The sequence below is a fragment of the Onychomys torridus genome, chromosome 12 (assembly GCF_903995425.1).
Source record: "Onychomys torridus chromosome 12, mOncTor1.1, whole genome shotgun sequence".
NCBI lineage: Eukaryota > Metazoa > Chordata > Mammalia > Rodentia > Cricetidae > Onychomys > Onychomys torridus.
The window spans coordinates 68,654,313-68,672,246 of NC_050454.1; the positions used below are offsets into that span (position 1 = coordinate 68,654,313).

General features: G+C 49.2%; 1 pseudogene; it reads right to left on the reverse strand.

Annotated features, from left to right (window-relative positions):
- Window positions 1-12,652: 12,652 nt before the first annotated feature.
- Window positions 12,653-12,807, reverse strand: LOC118594350 (annotated as a pseudogene).
- Window positions 12,808-17,934: the final 5,127 nt, after the last annotated feature.

A 17,934-nucleotide genomic window follows, 5' to 3' on the forward strand; every position in this document is an offset into this window, starting at 1 on the left:
CCACAAGACGAAACCCAGACCTGGAATGATTACACTGCCAAGAACTTGTGGCTAGACAGGTCATAGGCCCTAGAAAAGAACCTACTATTATTATTCTGCTAAATGGTCATAGTATTAAGCCAATTCCTAATGACTTAGTGTTATACACATAGATTAACGCATCCCTCAGCCCTCATCAGAGAAGCATCTATTTGCAGTGGATGGCACTAACACTGAGATGAGACCCACAGCCAGCCAAAGTGAAGGGACTAATGCACAATGTTCAGCCCCAAACGGAGCAACTGTGTGGTATACCCTCTCCTCCAAAGACTCAGGGATCATTGCATAAGGGGGGGTGCAGACACCATAAGAGCCAGAGGCTAGGACTGCTTGCTACAAGGAAGCAGTGTCCCCTGAACACAGCAGGGAGCTGCACATATGAGCTCTCCACAGCTGGACAGCGTGTGAGCTGCACATATGAGCTCTCCACAGCTGGACAGCAGGGAGCTGCACATATGAGCTCTCCACAGCTGGATAGCGTGTGAGCTGCATATATGAGCTCTCCACAGCTGGATATTGTGTGGCTGCACATATGTGCTCTCCACAGCTGGATACCGTGTGAGCTGCATATATGAGCTCTCCACAGCTGGATATTGTGTGGCTGCACATATGTGCTCTCCACAGCTGGATACCGTGTGAGCTGCATATATGAGCTCTCCACAGCTGGATAGTGTATGAGCTGCACATATGTGCTTTCCACAGCTGGGCTTACCGGCATGTCCACTGTGTTCAGATCCTGTAAGTCCTTCACGGCAGGTGGATGGTCACCGTGGCAAGAAAACAGACACAGAGGCAAAGCCACACTCTTCCCAGAGCATGGCCCTCTTGGACAGAGAGTGCTCCAGCCACGGTGGCTGTACCACGGCTCCCACATTCTTGGTTACCTTGGGGCCTCAACCAAGATTTTATTTTTTACATTTGTTTATCTAGGGTATGGATGGGGGTGGGCCTTGTGAATACCATGGTACATTCGTGGAGGTCAGAGGACAACTTACAAGACTTAGTTTTCTCTTTTCACCATGTGGGTCCCAGGGATCAAGTTCTAGCCACCAGGCTTGGTGGCAAGCCCCTCTGCCAACTGAACCATCTTGCTGACCCAAGACAACTTTTTTAAAAATTGCCAAATGACTTCCACAATACACCACATTTTATTTATCCATTCATAAATGGACAGACTCTGAGGCTACTCACTGTGGGACTAATACATATAGTACTTAGCTGCCCACTTTTGATTCATGGACAGCCACCATGGGGACCAGCCCCCACCTTTACCTGGGTACTCTTGAGGAGTGAGGGATAAGAGATTTAGGTAGCAATATAGAGGAGCGAGAAAGACAGAAGCACAGGATAGCCTTGGGAGGGCCTGGATCCTAATCCACCTGCCCAGAACCTTATTCCAACGGGCTTTTTATAACAATGCCAAGGAGTGAGGCAAAAAGACGTGCCCCTACTAGATATAGTCAAGTGCAGACCCTTCCAAACACCTGGCACCCAGGCCCGTGGTCCAATCATCCTCTTATGCAGCTCTGCTGGTAAAGCAAGCTCAGATCTCACTAGGAAACCTCTGTGGGTTCCCACAAGCCACTGCCCCAATACACCCCATAATAATGCTAGCAGCCATGTCTCTGGAAGTCTGTCCCAGACGGACTCTTCTCACAAGTGGGTCATACTCCAGGAACAGAACTCAGACTCTCCTTCACCCTCACCCCTTGTAACGATTAACCTCATTGTCAACCTCACTAGATTTAGAATCTCTGAGACACACACACACACACACACACACACACACACACACACACACACACACCCCCGCTAGGCATGTTTGTGAATGTATTCTCAGAGAGCTCTAACTGAGAAGGGAGACCCACTGGATGCAGACACCACCACCCGATAGGCTGGCACCCTGGAAAGAAGGAAAAGGGTAAAGGGAAAAGCCAGCCGGGCCCCAGCACTGTCGGCCTCTGCCTCCCAACTACAGAAACATGACCAGCCGCTTCACACTCCACCACGCCTTCCCTGCCACGGTGGCCGGTGTCCCCTCAAACTGTATGTAACCAAATAAAACTCTCCCTTCTGTAAGTGGCTTGTCACGGCAGTGAGACACCTGGCCCCAGAGGGAACCGGAACCTCTGCCGCTCTCTTGTGTTGGCCTCAGTCCAGCGTTCCCTACCCCCATCAGATGTGCTGCAGCCCTTGAATTCCAAAACAGAAAAGCAGAGCCCCTGCCGCTCCCCCTCAGTCCCCTTGGCACCTTTACAAATTAGCCAGACCGTTGGCATCCCCCGTGCCACCTCGTTAGACACTCCAACTGCACCCAAGTTCCCACCGTCGTCAGCAATATGATCCCTGGGTCTGCCTGCATCCGTGTGACTCAAGAGGCCTCTCATGATGCTAACCCTTGACCTCAAGATGTCCTGGGACTGGAGAGGCTGTAGCTTTGGCTTCTGCGCACCCCTACATAACCAGCTCATTGTGATTAACTCGGTACTTTCCCAGTCTCAGCACTGAAATTCCCTGATTAGGGGGAACTCCTTGGTCTGTGGCAAAGCAGGGCCACTAGTCAGTGCTGGGGATCTCTAGCTGGGGCGGGGGCAGGGGTGGGGCTCATTCCAGGCTCCGGTCTCACTCCTCCCTCTCCAGACCCCGCCCTCCTAAAGGCTGCCAAGGACCAGCCCCTCCCCCGGGGCTGCTCAAGACCCACGCTACAGGCTATTGAAGACCAGGTCGCCAGCCCTGCGCTTTCTCACCCGGGAGTTAGTTGCTCTGCTCTGCTCAGATTAAACGTGGACTTATGAATTCGGCCCGATCTGATTTACTGCGTCGGTAGAGTTACTCACTACGGGGGATTTTTTCCTATCAGTCACCATGTAGCGCATGGCACACTTAGCTACAGCATTGGTTGAAGATAGCCATGCAAGGCCAAGTGTGGTAGTGCACATGTATCTAAGCACTCTTGGAGGCTGGAGCAAGAGGATCATGAGTTCAAGGCCAACCTGGACTATATAAAACATTTGAGTGGGGGACAGGGAGGGGGAAGATTGAGATACAGTGATGCTGTACGAAGCGCCACATGGTCCTAGATCTGACAAAGTCTATGGGAAAGCTGCTCTTAGGTTTACTGTGCTGTGACTAACCCTCCGAACAAGCATTCAGTGACTGGTGGTGACTTGCCCACCCCCAGTTTCAAAGCCAGTAAGTAATCAATCCTTGGCAAGAGGTATGCAGAACTCAGGAAAGGCTAGCCTCAAACTCACCATGAAGACAAAGATGACATTGAACTTGTGATGCCCCTGCCTGCACTTCCCATGGACACGCACCAGTATGCCTAGGGTGCTGGGGACAGGACCTAGGACAGCCCTCATGCTAGGCAAGCACTCTACCAACTGAGCTACACCCCCAGCCTTGTTTTAATGATTGCTATGTGATGGTTCATCTCACCAATATGGATTGAGAAACACCTAAGAGATTTGCAAAGCACAGCTCCAGGCGTGTCTGTGAGAGATTTTCCAGAAATGATTAGACTGTGAGCATTCTGATCATAACCATGAATTTGTAATAGCATCCTGAATAAGTGATAGGAAGTAGGAGGTGGGGCCTAGCTAGGGTCCCCTTAGGGCTGTAACTGTCTCTCTCTGCTTCCTGTCTGTAATGAGGTGAGTGGCCTCTGCCACATGCTTTTCATCTATCATGATCCGTCTCCCCATGCACCCAGAATTAACAGCTGAAAACAATGGGCTGGATCTCTGAAACCTTGAGTCAAGATAAATAATCATGCCCTGCAAGTTTGTTTTGTTTGTGTTTTTCTTTGTGTGTGTGTGCAGTGAAGGAGAGTTTTATTGTTGGCTACTAAAGATGTAGGAGACAGATCTACTTCTCAGCTCTTGGGGGGTCTGGAGGTCCTAGATGGAGAAGAACCAATGGAGGAAGACAATGGTGGGAAGAATAGTCATCTTTTCTGGAAGTGGGCAGAGACTTTGAGGCTCTGGAAGTCACCACTTTTCACCGCCTTTATGGTTCTTTTCGTCTTGGCCATGGCAACTGTCAGCATGCCATGAAGGGTTTGCAATTCAGCGTACAAATTAGAATGAAGCTCCAGACTGTCTGGTTGCCCTGACAGACATATCTGAGATCCAGTCTTCTGGGAACTCCACTCCCACGCTCAGCAAAGCGGGGTGTCCTCTAATACCCTCAGGTCCTTGGAGTGAAGGGTAAGGAAGTACCATGGACCTCATTTCTTTGCAGAGACCCCTCCTGATGACTGGCTCACACACCTATTCTGCCTACTACACGTTATGTATCGGGGTGTTTTGCCTGCATGTGTCTGTGTACCATGCACAGGCCTGGCCTGGTACCCTTGGAATCCAGAAGAGGGCATCAGATCCTCTGGCACTAGAGTTACAGATGGCTGTGAGCTGCCTTGTGGGTGCTGAGAACTGAAGCCAGGTCCTCTGGAAGAGCAGCCATTCCCCTTAACCACTGGGCCATCTCTCCACACTGCTCTTTGTAGCCCTTCAATGAGCTATCTGTCTAAGCCTAGAACCCCATCTGTGTTCTCATTTTCTTCTTCCAGAAAGACTCAGGGAGGATCCAAGATGCTGTGAACTAACAGAGAAATGTTTGGCACCAAGGGCTTAGAGAACGTGATCTTTCAGACTCTCAGGCTGTCAGAATCACTCAGGAGGTGGAGTTCAGGCTGAGCTGTCTATCCTAGGTGGTTAGGGCATGGTGCCAATAGCCCAGCAATGGCCATCTCCTGATGGAAAGGCTGAGAATCCTAACCTGAAAACAGTCACCATCTCAAATAGAACCTTCACACCTGTGAAGCTGGTGTTCCCCGCCCCATCCCCCCCCCCCCCCCCCCCCCTCCTCCATCTCCCTCTAGCCTCTGGGAAGCACCAGTCTGAGCTCTGCCTCTGTGAATTGACCTATTCTGGGCATATAAATGGGTATGATAGTTCCACTGGACACCACAGTCCAGAGTCACCTGGGAAGTCAGTCCTAATGAGGGACTGTCCAGGCAAGGTTAGCCTGTGTGCATGTCTTGGAGGGATTGTCTTGATTACACCAATTAATGGGGGAAGGGGCTGGCTCGGCAAGTTGGAGCACATGCTGTTCTCACAAAATATCCAGGTTCAGTTCCGAGCACCTACATGGTGGCTCACAGCCATCGGGAACTCTCTGGAACCTCACACGCTCTCCTGAGCATCAAGGGCACCAAGCATGGTACTTGATGTGAGATGCGCATGTATACACACAGATAAAACACTCATGCATAGAATAAAATGAATTTCTATTTTAAATAATTGCCACGGGAAGACCCAGCCTAAATTGGGGTGACGATGTTCCTGGGTTGGGTCCTGAACCGTATAAAGAGGAGAATGCAATCTGGCTGGAGGCACGCCTGCATCCATCCTCTTCCTGCCCCTCATGGTGGGTGTGAATGGTTGCTGTAGGTTCCCCCTTGACTCCACTGTAAGGATGGACTGTAACCTAGAGTCGGAGCCGAGTCAACCCTCTTCCTTACAGCTGCCTTTATTGCGGGGAACTTCATCACCGCAATAGAAAGGACACTAAGGGACAGGGGGCCACCCCTCCGGGGCTAGCGTCTTCAGGCTTTCTGGTCCATTCATGCTCCCTATCAGCGCTTGGTCCTTTTATGGCTGAGTACTCTCTATTGCATGGCCGACCACAGTTTCTCTAGTTACCTTTCTGTGACACTGGACTAGAACCCAGACCCTGGTGCATGTGTTAACTAAATACTTGGACACTGAGCCAACCCTCCCTCTCCCTGCCTGTGGTAATTTTTCTTTTGAAGGTTTGAGCTGAGCTCCAACTTGTTCTGAGAAGCTGCAGGAACAAGGTTGTTCCTGTTGTTTTTGTTTTTTAATTTTTTTAAATGTTATTGGTGTTTTGTCATGGGGTGCTGGGTTCCCTGAAACTGGAGTTACAGAAAATTGTGAGCTGCCATGTGGGGGCTGGGAATTGAACCCCAGTCCTCTGGGAGAATAGTTGGTGCTCTTAACCGCTGAGCCATCTCTCCAGCTCCCTTGCTGTTATTTTTAAACCTCACAGATAAACTATCAATATAAACTCTTAGCCTCATTTCTGTGGCTGTGATAATGTATTCCAACAAAAACAGCTCTTATGCCAAGAGTACACAGGGGCCAGCGGTCACATCTCGAGCATGAAGCAAGAAGCAAGGAGACCGGGCAGGGGAGAAGAGGGAGGAGCAAGACCCTTTCCTGGGCAGAGCCCCAGGCTGGAATAACCTTAAAAAGGGCAATTAAACCACCTTTTAAAAACCCTAGTAAAGAAAAATCAAAGTTGGGAAGGAGAAGAGAAGGAAGGAAGGCAGGAGCAATACAGTTCCTTCTTTGAGCACAGCTCAGCGTCCTAAAGACCTTCCCTGGCCGTGGCCCAAAGGACACCACCTCCAAACAGCGCCAGCCTCAGATCCAAGGCCTTAACGTGGGGATACCATGGGGACTTCTAAACTAACCACCACAGCGAGACACATGGAGAGAGGCTCAAAATCTTTATTCCCTCCTTCGACCATCTCTTCCTTCTGCCTGCAAGGATGCTCAGGTCTCCTCCACTTCTTTTTTTCTCTACCACTTCCTTGGCTCACCACCACACTTTGTTACCACACCTTTCTCTGCTTCCACACGCCCACTCAGTGGTTAATCATCCTTAGTTTGGCTTTCCCGGCTGCGGCTTTATTAGCACTCTCTGAAGTCACTGCTGACTGCAGGAGCCACGCCCACACATTGGTCCCGCCTCCCCATCCTCTCCCTGTCCAGCCCCACCCTCCCGAGTACTCTTTCCGCCCTGTTCCCCCTCTGCATCCCAGCCTGGCATCACTCTGTTCCTGTTTATGTTTCTTCTCCTTTTTTTTTAAAGCTGTCCGCCCTTCTATTTTATTATTTATTTTTTTCAGAGGATCAAACCCAGGGTCTTGTGCTTGCTAGGCAAGCACTCTACCACTGAGCTAAATCCCCAGCCCCTTATTTTATTTTTTTAAGATTTATTTTTTATATACACAGTGTTCTGCCTGCATGCCAGAAGAGGGCACTGAATCTCATTACAGATGGCTGTGAGCCACCATGTGGTTGCTGGGAATTGAACTCAGGACCTCTGGAACAGCAGCCAGTGCTCTTAACCTCTGAGCCATCTTTCCAGCCCCTCTGTCTATGTTTCTTACTTGGTTGGGAGATCCTGGAGGCAGAGACCTTTCCAGGGACACCTGTGTCAGCACTGGCTGTGGAGAATTCTGATAAGCATAGGTACACTTGTTCCAAAATAAGACAGCGCATATGCTCAGACTCTGTCCTTTCAGAAAGGGTTCAAGAGCCTCTCCTTGCTCTTTTTAATGATTTGTTATTATTGTTGTTGTTGTTGTTGTTGTTGTTGTTGTTATTAATGCATTGGTATGAGGGTGTCAGATCCCCTGGAACTGGAGTTACAGACAGTTGTGAGCTGCCATGTAGGTGCTGGAAATTGAACCTGGGTCCTCTGGAAGAGCAGCCAGTGCGCCTAACCAATGAGCCATGTCTCCGGCCCTCTCCTTGCTCTTCTACGTGACCCGGAACATACCAAGATTCATGGATGAGGCTCTTGATTTCCTGGCACCTGGAGAGGCCTGGGGCACGGGAGGAAGAATGCGATTTCAGCCTCAGAGGAACTGGTGTGCTTTGGACGGTTACGGCTGTCATCAGAAAGCTTCGAGGAAGGATCCCCAGGCTCCCTGGTGTTGGCAGAAGTCACTGTTGCTTTCACACTTAGTTAAGTAACCTTTGATACTGTGTGGTTATAGCGTGCTAACCACACGTCTCTGTCTGCAGGACTTTCACCCCCGACAGACAGACGGACGTGTCTTCTCACGTCAACCACACAGCAGCACTCTTCCACCATCCAGGTGGTTGTCCTCCCCCCCCCCCGGGGGGGGGAGGTGGGAGGCTGCTGCAGGCTACACACTGGCTGCAGGCTAGACCTGGGCGTGTGGGCTAGCCCACAGACGTGACTCCTAGAAGTGCAATCTCCAGCCTCTACTGGGTAGCCATTAGTTCTGAGCAAACCTCACTGGTACTTCACAGGGCACAGCAGGCGGTCCACACTGTGTTCTGGAGAGTACACCGGGCCTTCCCGAGCCATGACCCCCACCTTCCCCAGGTAGGGTCTGGACACCTTCATCGGTTGTCCTGGAAGCAGGATACTTTGAGGGTGGGGGTGGGGAGGGCTCCCCTCTCCTCTCTGAAAAGGATTCCAGATCTGCCCAGCAGGTTCCTTCCTCCTTAAAACCCCTTCTGGATCTGAGATATTCTTAGGGCCTGAACTCACTGTCTCTGTCTGGCCCAGCCCGGGAGACTCTCCTGAGCATGGCCCCACGTCCTCAGTCACCAGCTTGACCTCCTCATTTAGGAGCTGTCTCTTCAACCCCAACTCCGCCTCCTGGCCAGGGCACTGTGGTGGTCCCTAACACAATTCCCAGGCCATTCATGACCATGATGGGTTGTGAAACGGATCCTTAACTACAGCCAGACAAGTAGCTCATTTAGTGCCATGCTTCATCCCTTCCAAGGGACAGAACTCTTCAGGGTCCTGTGACTCACACCACATACCTCTGCAGTGTCAATATAAGTCCAAAGGGAGCTAGCCAGTGCTGTTGCTAATGTGAGGCTACCTGCTCTAAGATCTTGTCCAGAGCCTGGACAAGGAGCATCCACTCACAATCCCAACCCAGCCTGTGAGGTACACATACATTCAAGAGGGCACATAAGTAAATATATATATATCTCCAGCCTGTGTGTTATACATACATTCTTAAGGACATACAAACATACATAAACCCAGCCCATGAGGTACACATACATTCATGAGGGCATACAAACATATGTGAAATAAATAAATCCTTTTCTAAAAATGACTATCTCGAGGCAGGCAGATCTCTGTGAATTCGAGGCCAGCCTGGTCTACAGGGCGAGATCCAGGACAGGCACCAAAACTACACAGAGAAACCCTGTCTCGAAAAACAAAAAACAAAAAAAATCAAACAACAACAACAACAAAAAAAAAATGACTATCTCAAAAAACAAAATGGATGCCATTCCTGAAGCGTTACACCCAAAGTTAACCTCTGACCTCCACAACCGCCTGCATGTACACCCACAGAAACATGTACATACATACAACATAAACAAAACAGCAGCTCTCCTTTATCTGTGGAGGATACCTCCCAAACCCCCAGTGGATGCCTAAAACCTTGGATGTCACCAAGCTATATAAATATACTGTCAACCTATATGTATATATATTTGTACAGATAAAAATACACATTTAACATGCTTGTATAGTAGACATTAGGCAGAGTGGAGATTAAGAACAATAACTATGGCAAAATAGCACAATTATAACAATATACTAGACTGTTCTAGTATAGTCTTTTCTCTCAAAATATCCTGTTGGACTGTACCCACCCTGCTGGTGATGGGAGATGATGTAATGCCTAAAGGGAAGAGGAAGTGAGGTGACTGGCATAGCATGGTGATGTAATGTTAGGTCACTATCTGAGGGTTCCCTGACACCCCACTGTATGACCCGAACCAAAACAATCAGTTTGATAACCCAAATAGCTACCGACAGTGAGTAGTGTGTGCAGCGTGCACATATTGGATAAAAGGATGAAACAGAGACGGATCTCCTAAACCACTGCTCAATAATATCATGCAAACTAAAACATGAGAGTTGTTTCCTACTGAAAACACAAAAATGAAACTGAGTAAAGGGTGGTCCTGTGCATGTACATGACACAAACAGCCACATAGAGTGTTCATTGTTCCAAACTGCTTTCCAATTAACTAAGTAAGGGAATGGGGTACAGCACTGATTTGCTTTTATCACTGGGGATCAGAGTCCAGATGATTTCCATAGGTGTGGACCAAACTTATCCAGGAGGGTATCAGGGCTACTCCCTTCAACTTTTCCCAGAAGCCTCAGTTCTAGCATGAGCCCATACAAGAGGACTATGCACCCAGGACTTAGCAGTGGAGGGCCTAAAAGGATTCAATAAAGAAAGTGGCTATTCCAGCCTGCACATCTGTAATCCCAGCACTCAGGAGGCAGAGGCAAGCGGATCTCTGAGTTTGAGGCCAGCCTGGTCTACAGAGTGAGTTCCAGGATAGTCAAGGCTACACAGAGAAACTCTGTCTCAAAATACAAAAAAATGAACAAACAAACAAACAAAAAAGGAAGCAAGCTGCTATTCAGTAAACTTTCTCACTGCCACACCTCACGACTGGCCAGTTCTGCCCCGGTGTTTGCCTCCCTGCTGCCTTCTTGAGGGCAGAAAGCTGAAACCGTGTCCCTGATGAATGCATAAGGATTCATTAAGAAGAGTAGCAAATCCTTCCCGCCTTCCCTCGCTCTAGTACTCTAGGCCAGAAGGGAGTTCTAATCCTTCTACACCCGTTGAGATTTTCTCGTGTTTTTTTTTTTTTTTTAATTTCTCTCTCACTGTCCCGCTTTCAAGGCTGGAGAACCCAGAGCATAGTAGGCAAATGCTCCACCACTGAGCTACACTCCCAGAGCTTCCCTCTTTAGTAAGTTGACAAGGAAAGGACCCATGCCAGACCGGGATGCATGTCCTTGCCAGGTCATGACCTTCAGAGCTGAGATGGAGAAGGTGGTGCAGTGACCAGCCAGGGCTGCTAATTGGAAGCAGAAGGAACAGCCGTGGGTGGAAGTGAAACACCCAAGGAAGAAGTGCTCAGAGCAGCCGCCCTTTGCTGCCAGTCAGCCTGCGACCCCCACAGTTGTCATTGGTCTAACCTCCAACATGGAAGTGCGTTAGCCAGCTTGCTGTCCTGTGCAAGAAACCCAAACCAACCTGCCTACAGGAGGTAGAGTTCACAATGGCTCAAGACTGTGATCCGAGGCTGCTCAGCCCTGTTTCTTTAGATCGGTGGACACAGAACCTCATGGCACAAGTTCCTGGCTGAGGAGACAGAGAAGACACGCTGGAGTTCATCGGAGCCTTCAACAGCATGCCCCCAAGGACCTAACTTCCTCCCGTCAGGCCCTACGTCTTAAATGAAGATTCCACCACCTGCTGTCAGGACATAGGTTGGGACCCACCTTTGACCAATGGGCTTTGGCAGTGGGGCACAAGTTTCCCTATATGTGAAAGAAGGGCAGGAGATCGGGGGGGGGGGGGGGGGGTGGGGTGGGGGAGCACGCACCAAGTAACCAAAGAAAGCTACTGACTTAAGCACGCATGATTTGGAAAAGGCACCTCTAGAAGCTGGAAAAAGCAAAAAAATGTATCTCTCTCTTCCCCTGGAGCCTCCCCAAAAGCCACAGCTGTGCCGACTCTTTGGGGATTCCTGCCATTTTTGTCTTAAACCACTGAGTTTGTGGTGACATGTTACAGCAGTGTGGAACCAATGGAGACTTGGGGACAGAGGCCCAGACAGGCCTCACAGTACCCACTGTTGAGGGACACGCTTTGCTCATCTCTGAACTGGGGGCTCCCAGGCTGACTCCTGCCATGCTGGGCATCCACATGGGTACCACATGGGATGAATGAAGCCTCCAGAAGGGTCTCAATAGCTCCAAAGGCCTATGGGAAACGCTCCCTGTCCCAGGAAGGCCTCAGGGGCGTATCCAAACAGCAAGTCTTTTCACTTGTGGCCTGGATTACATCCCCCTTGGTGTAGCAACCCGCTCCAGAAACACCGACTGGCAACTCCCAAGGGGTTGCAGCAGGAAGTGAGTTAGACACAATTCATGCAGCGCTTTTACAACACAAGCAGCGACAGCCACTTCCGAAAGCTACATGCAATCAAAGCGGAAGAAGCCGTCCATTCCTGGCAACTCTGCTGTTCTTCACACGGTGGCACACTCAAGCCCAAGAACTGTCCAACACACACCCACATGTACACACACCACAGATACGCACATGTGTATGCTCACACACCCCTACACACGCACACACACACGCGCACAGGAGAAAGACTCTAGGGCCACAAGGGTGCAAGGCGCGGAAACAAGACTCTCGAGGGGCTCATGTCCTTTTGTCTTAGTTACTGCGGCTTCGTTTTAAGCTACAACGGCCAGGCCGCTGAGGCCGTAAGTAGCCTGGGGAAGTTCTGTTCCCCCACACAATGGCTCTGTTGCTGCTGCTAAAGGTAGTTCTAACTAAATCTTTATAGTGCTACTAAAACTCAAGATTCAAAGGCGGGGTTAAAACCTGTGAGCTTTGAGAGTTAGAGTAACTACCAGCTAACTTTTGTCTTTGCCGGTGACCCCAGAAGCCACGCCCCTCCCACCGCCCCAACTAATAAAACCCACGCTAAGCTCCACCCTGCTACTTCCTGTCACCCAGTTGCTAACCCCGCCTCTCTGAACCCAGCTTAATTTTATTTAACGCAAATGCAACACATCTTTACACAGTTAACAAATGCAGCATGAAAAAAAAATGTAACACATCTTTGCCTGGTTAAACAAATATTCCACAACAGATCCAGGTGCATCCCTTCCAAACACCGTAGCATAATCACATCAAAGTACACATTTGGGGGAAAAGATTCAAATACTTTTTCAATTTCTTAACACTTGTTGGGGAAGAGTGCAAATGTGATCCCCCACTACCATAAAGCATGCAGTCGGGTTTCCCCCATGGGGGAAAATCACAGGGTCAGCACATCCTGAGTGCAGTGGGTAAAGCTTGCCCTGGAAAACCACGCCCAGGTATCGCCCTGGCCAGGTTAGTATCAAATATATATTCTTAAAACAATGGGAGTCGCAATGGTCACAGCATGGGAAACATTAGCACGGGTATTTTAGTGAAAGTCTGCAAAGACAGCATGGGTAGTCATTTTAAGCCAATACAGGAGAGAAGGTGAAAGTCTTTTGGTTTTATGGGGTTGATGAAAAATTGTTGAAGAGGGCTGGAGAGGTGGTTTAGCAATTAAGGGCACTGCATGCTTTTGCAAAGTACCCTGGTTCGATATCCAGCACCCACTTTGGCAGCTCACAACCATGGATCTGACACCATCTCCTTAGCTCAGAAGGCACCAGGCATGCACATGGTTCACAGACATACATGCAGGCAAAACACTCATACACATACAATAATTTAAAAAAGAATTATTGAAGAATCGGACCTCTATGAGCTGTGCCGGGTGGTGACTGGAAGTAATTTTTGTGTGTGTTGGGGCCTGTGAAGACATGCAGTGTAAAGTCACCCCATGGAAGACGGAGCTGACATAACTAAGTAAGATGACTGTGTGCTGTGCAAGAGGGGCTGGAACAACCACACACACACACACACACACACACACACACACACACACACACACAGCAAGATTCTGGACAGTCCAAAAGCATAGACCTGCAGCCACTGCTTTCCATCATAGGTTTGTGTGAGACTCAGTGGAGCAATCTCACAGCACAGGACTGAGTGAATGGGACCATTTGCCACGCAACTCCAGGTCTGCTGATAGCAGCTGCAGTGACTCACACACGTCAGTCTGATGCCTCCCCGCTCTTCTCTGTGACTTACAGTAACCGCCACTCTACTGAGCCATGAGTGTCCGGAACAGCTCTAATTTGCTCAACTGCCAAGCTCTTCCAGGAACCTTCCAGGATCCCAGAGTAAGTTTTATTTTACACACACACACACACACACACACACACACACACACACTCACAGGATATGATCTCAATCTTTCTAGAAAACAGATCAATCTGAGGTTCTCTGAACTAAGAGAACCCAAGAGATTTCATTACACACGTCCTATTCTTAGAGGCCAAGCAAACCAAACCTCAGGTCCGTCTTTACCAGTTCCCACTGGGAGCTTCCAGGAAGAGAACCGCCTGGTCCTGGAGACCACCGGGGAGAATTTACTCTTTCCTGCAGATTTCATTGGACTCTGAACTGTCCCACCACAAGCTCATGTTTTGAATCTTGGCCACCAGTTAGTGGTGCTAATTCAATAGGCCGTGGAACCTTTAGGAGATGGGATCTAGCCCACAGAAGTAACTCAGGGGGTGGGTGGGAGGGGGATGAAAGCAAGAAAGGAACCAGGCCAGGTGAAACCTTCAAAGACCCACCCCCGGCTGCTGGGCTGTCCCTGCTGTGATGGACCGAAATGCTCTGAAACTGTGAGCGAAGATAAATCCTTCCTTAAAGAAGTTCATACTGTTGGGGATTTAGCTCAGTGGTAGTGCACTTGCCTAGCAAGCGCAAGGCTCTGGGTTTGATCCTCAGCTAAAGAGAAAAAAAAAAAGAAGTTCAAACTGCGGGACTGAAGGGACCACTCAGCAGTTAAGAGCACTGGCTGCTCTTCCAGAGGACCCAGGTTCAATTCCCAGCACCCACCTCGTAGCCCACAACTATCTGTAACTCCATTTCCTGGGGATCTGACACACTCACACAGACATGCATGCAGGCAATACACCAATGCACATAAAATTGAAATAAATTATTTTTAAAAAGTTCAAACGCAGAAGTCATTAGCATTTATGCCAAAGCTTCTGAGCCTGATCCTGAAAGAGAGGGTGCCTGGCAACACCAAACCTTCATTCAGTGATTATCAGGGTCCTACTTTGGGTTCAAATCCAACACGAGGCTCCATTTATATCCACAGAGGGCACTCAGCTGCAAACACACACAGAAGTCAGTGGACCTGTTATGGAGGTATCACCCCACAAAGACCAACAATGTGGTCCCAAGCAATGGGAGATGGAAATGAGGGAGGGGGCCCCCGAAGTTCTCGGGGAGCGGAAGCCCAGAAAGAGATTGAACTCAGAACTTAGACTGTAGGCATGGGAACAGGGGGCTAGGGGAAACAGGAAGAGGGGTAAGCTGGTACATCCACATCAGCAGAAGCAGAGAAGCAGAAAGTCGGGCACAGGTAGGCACAGCTACGCACAGCTGCAGAGACTCACAGTATACTAACAGCAGGGAGCAGAGGGCTACTGGGCTTCAGAACAGTGCTGGTTACGGGAGAATGAGCCGTGGCAGAAGTTAGAGTGAGCTGCAGTAGGCTTTGAAATCAGGCAAGAGTGAGGGAGCCCACACCATCACTTATTGGTCATGTGATCGGCGGCAAGCTCAGCCAGGCTTTGCTCAGAGGAGCAGAGCCGTTAAGCCAAGTGCATACGTGCATATGTGTGTAAGTAGGATATTAAAAAGATTTGATCTGGTACCATTGTAGGAATTGGCCACAGTCTGTGTGGCCTTGTCTTTCCTATGTCTGAGATGAAGTTCTTAGGCAGGAAATTGGGAGGAAGTGAACAACAGGAAGTAGCGGAAGCAGGACAAGCTAACATCGGAGACTATCTAGAACCCAGTCCCCAAGTGTCTCACCACTACTAGTCCTCCAGTTTGAATATTCACACAGGTATCCTGCCGGGAACGCTGGGAAACCTGGCACTCTTTGCCACAGAGCAAAACCAAACACACCTGGCCCGGAGCTGGAGCAGCTGTGGTGGAATGTCCTGCAGGAGCTCGTTCCTGCCATCCAGGATGCCAACAGATAAGCCATACTCTGTGACCTGTGACCCGGTTTCCCTCGCAACCAACCTCCCAAGAGCAAGGATTATGGCTGCACACTTCCTGCTAGCCAATACACCCCGAGTACAAACCCCTGTTCCCACCCATTCCGACTCAGTCCGGGAGAGGAACTCCAGAAAGTGGGGTGACGGCTCAGCAAAGACGGCACCAGACAAGTCCACTCGTGGGAACAGTCCCTCGACCTGACGGCCTCGGAGTCTGTGCAATGGAGTCGAGACCTTGAGCACCCAGGGACCCGACACACCCAGATGTATCCCTGGTCTCTCTGAGACTTCCATCCACCTGCTGGGGGGGGGGGGGCGAACCCTCCTGCAAGCAGGCTATTAGCAGGAGGGGAAGCTTTCAGGACTAACTGGATGAAAGACAGTGACTTCTGGGAAGAGGTGGGAAGATCCAGGTTTTGCAGAGACAAAGTTTGTATAATATATGAACTCTTTTCATATAAAATAATATACAATAAAGAACATGAAACTAGGCACAATGGTAAATATTAATTTAGAATGAGAAGATAAGCAGCAGGCTACCATTTTAAGGCTGCAGATCCACAAAATCTAGGAAAATAAGGAAACATTGTGACTGCCCACCAGGCTTTCTAATTAACTTTACTTGCTTCTTTTACTATGTTGTTATCCTCACCTCTATGGAGACAGGCAGGTACTTCAGCCCCTTCTGTGGCATGACTTATCAAAATTTGCTTTTAAAATTTAAGAATTAGAAAAGTTCCTTTTAACTTCACAATTAGTTGAAATGTGTATAACTGTGACATAAAATGCCAAGTGTTGATCTCCACATATGTGAACACATTCACATGTGTATACATATGTGTACAGATAAATTTAGTCTTTCCTCTAGCATGACTGGCCAAAATTTGCTTTTTACAAATATTTTATTGGACAATATGTGTGTCTGTGTGTATGTGCAACATGAGTGCAGGGCCCAGAGTACGAAAGAGGTTGTTGGGTCCCCTGGAGCTGGAGTTACAGGAGACGGAGCTGCTGGCATGGGTGCAGAGAACTGAACTTGGGTCCTCCGTAAGAACAGCCAGTGCTCTCACCATTGAGCCAACTCTCCAGCTCTAAAATTTGGTTTTTGTTATTGCTGACTTGGAAAGTTTCTTTTTAACTCACAGCTCCTCTTGACCTACATCTGCGTATGCTGTGAACATCCTGGCATTTCTCGAGACTCTCAGCCACTCCGACGCTTCCCTGTAGAAGTGTGTCAGAAAGAAACTCTAAAAGGAACGACACAGTCTTAACCCAGTGGCTACAAGCTCCTGCCACTTTGCACATTTCACAAAAGCATGTGACCAGGGGACAGAGAGGCGGCTCAGAAGAGCACTGGCTGCTCTTGCAGAGGACCAGGGTTCAGTTCCCAACACCCACATAGCAGCTCACAACCCTTATAACTTCAGTTCCAGGGGATATGAAGTCTCTTCAGACCTCATAGGCTCCTGCACACATGTGGTAAACGCACACACGCATGCATGCACGCACACATACACACACATACATGTGAAATAGTTTAAGAGCATTTGACCGTGTGTACACAGTGCCAGGAACAGCTACCGCTCTTATGGTCTTGAAAGATGCAAATGGAATGAAGTTTAATCATTTTACCGTGTCCACAGTAAACTTGCCTCCAAAGGGGAGAAACAGCTGGGAACTAAGTTAGGAGAATACACAGAAATGGAGGCATAGGACTTGATGCTGTACAGGTGTACGCAGGCAAAGACAGGAAATGAAATGCCAGGAAAACTAAGTTCTCGTTATCAGCAGCTGCCAGATCTCAGTAGACTTAAGAGCTGGCTATCAAGGACATCAGGACTCACTCCCCGCAACACCCCCCCCCCCCACCCCACCCGCAGGAAGGGCAGGAGAATGCAAGCCAGCACTGAGTTGGCCTTGCCTTGACAAAGTTGCCCTGGAGCAAGGAAAGAATCACTTGCATTTGGGGTGCTGTATGCTTGAGGCAATGGGGTGACAATCCAAGGCAGGCCCTTTCGCACTGTGCATGACTTCTGCAAGGAAAACAAATCCTCTTAGTTTTAGCAGAGAAGAGCTCCGGACGGAGATTCTGGAGACGGGTGTGGTAGGGGGTGTGACGGGGTGGCAGCTCTTCCTAAGATTTCCTATCTGGGGTCAAGACTACAAGGCTAAAACGCTCAGTGGTTACAAGCTCTTTATGGCCTCAGCTAAGGCAGACACACACGCTGCCTTAACTGATACCCTACATCAAAAAACTAAATAAAACAAGACTAATGGGGCGGGGTGGGGTGAACACTTCTCATAGTCCACAGCCTGTGGGTTAATTTTCTTTCGTTT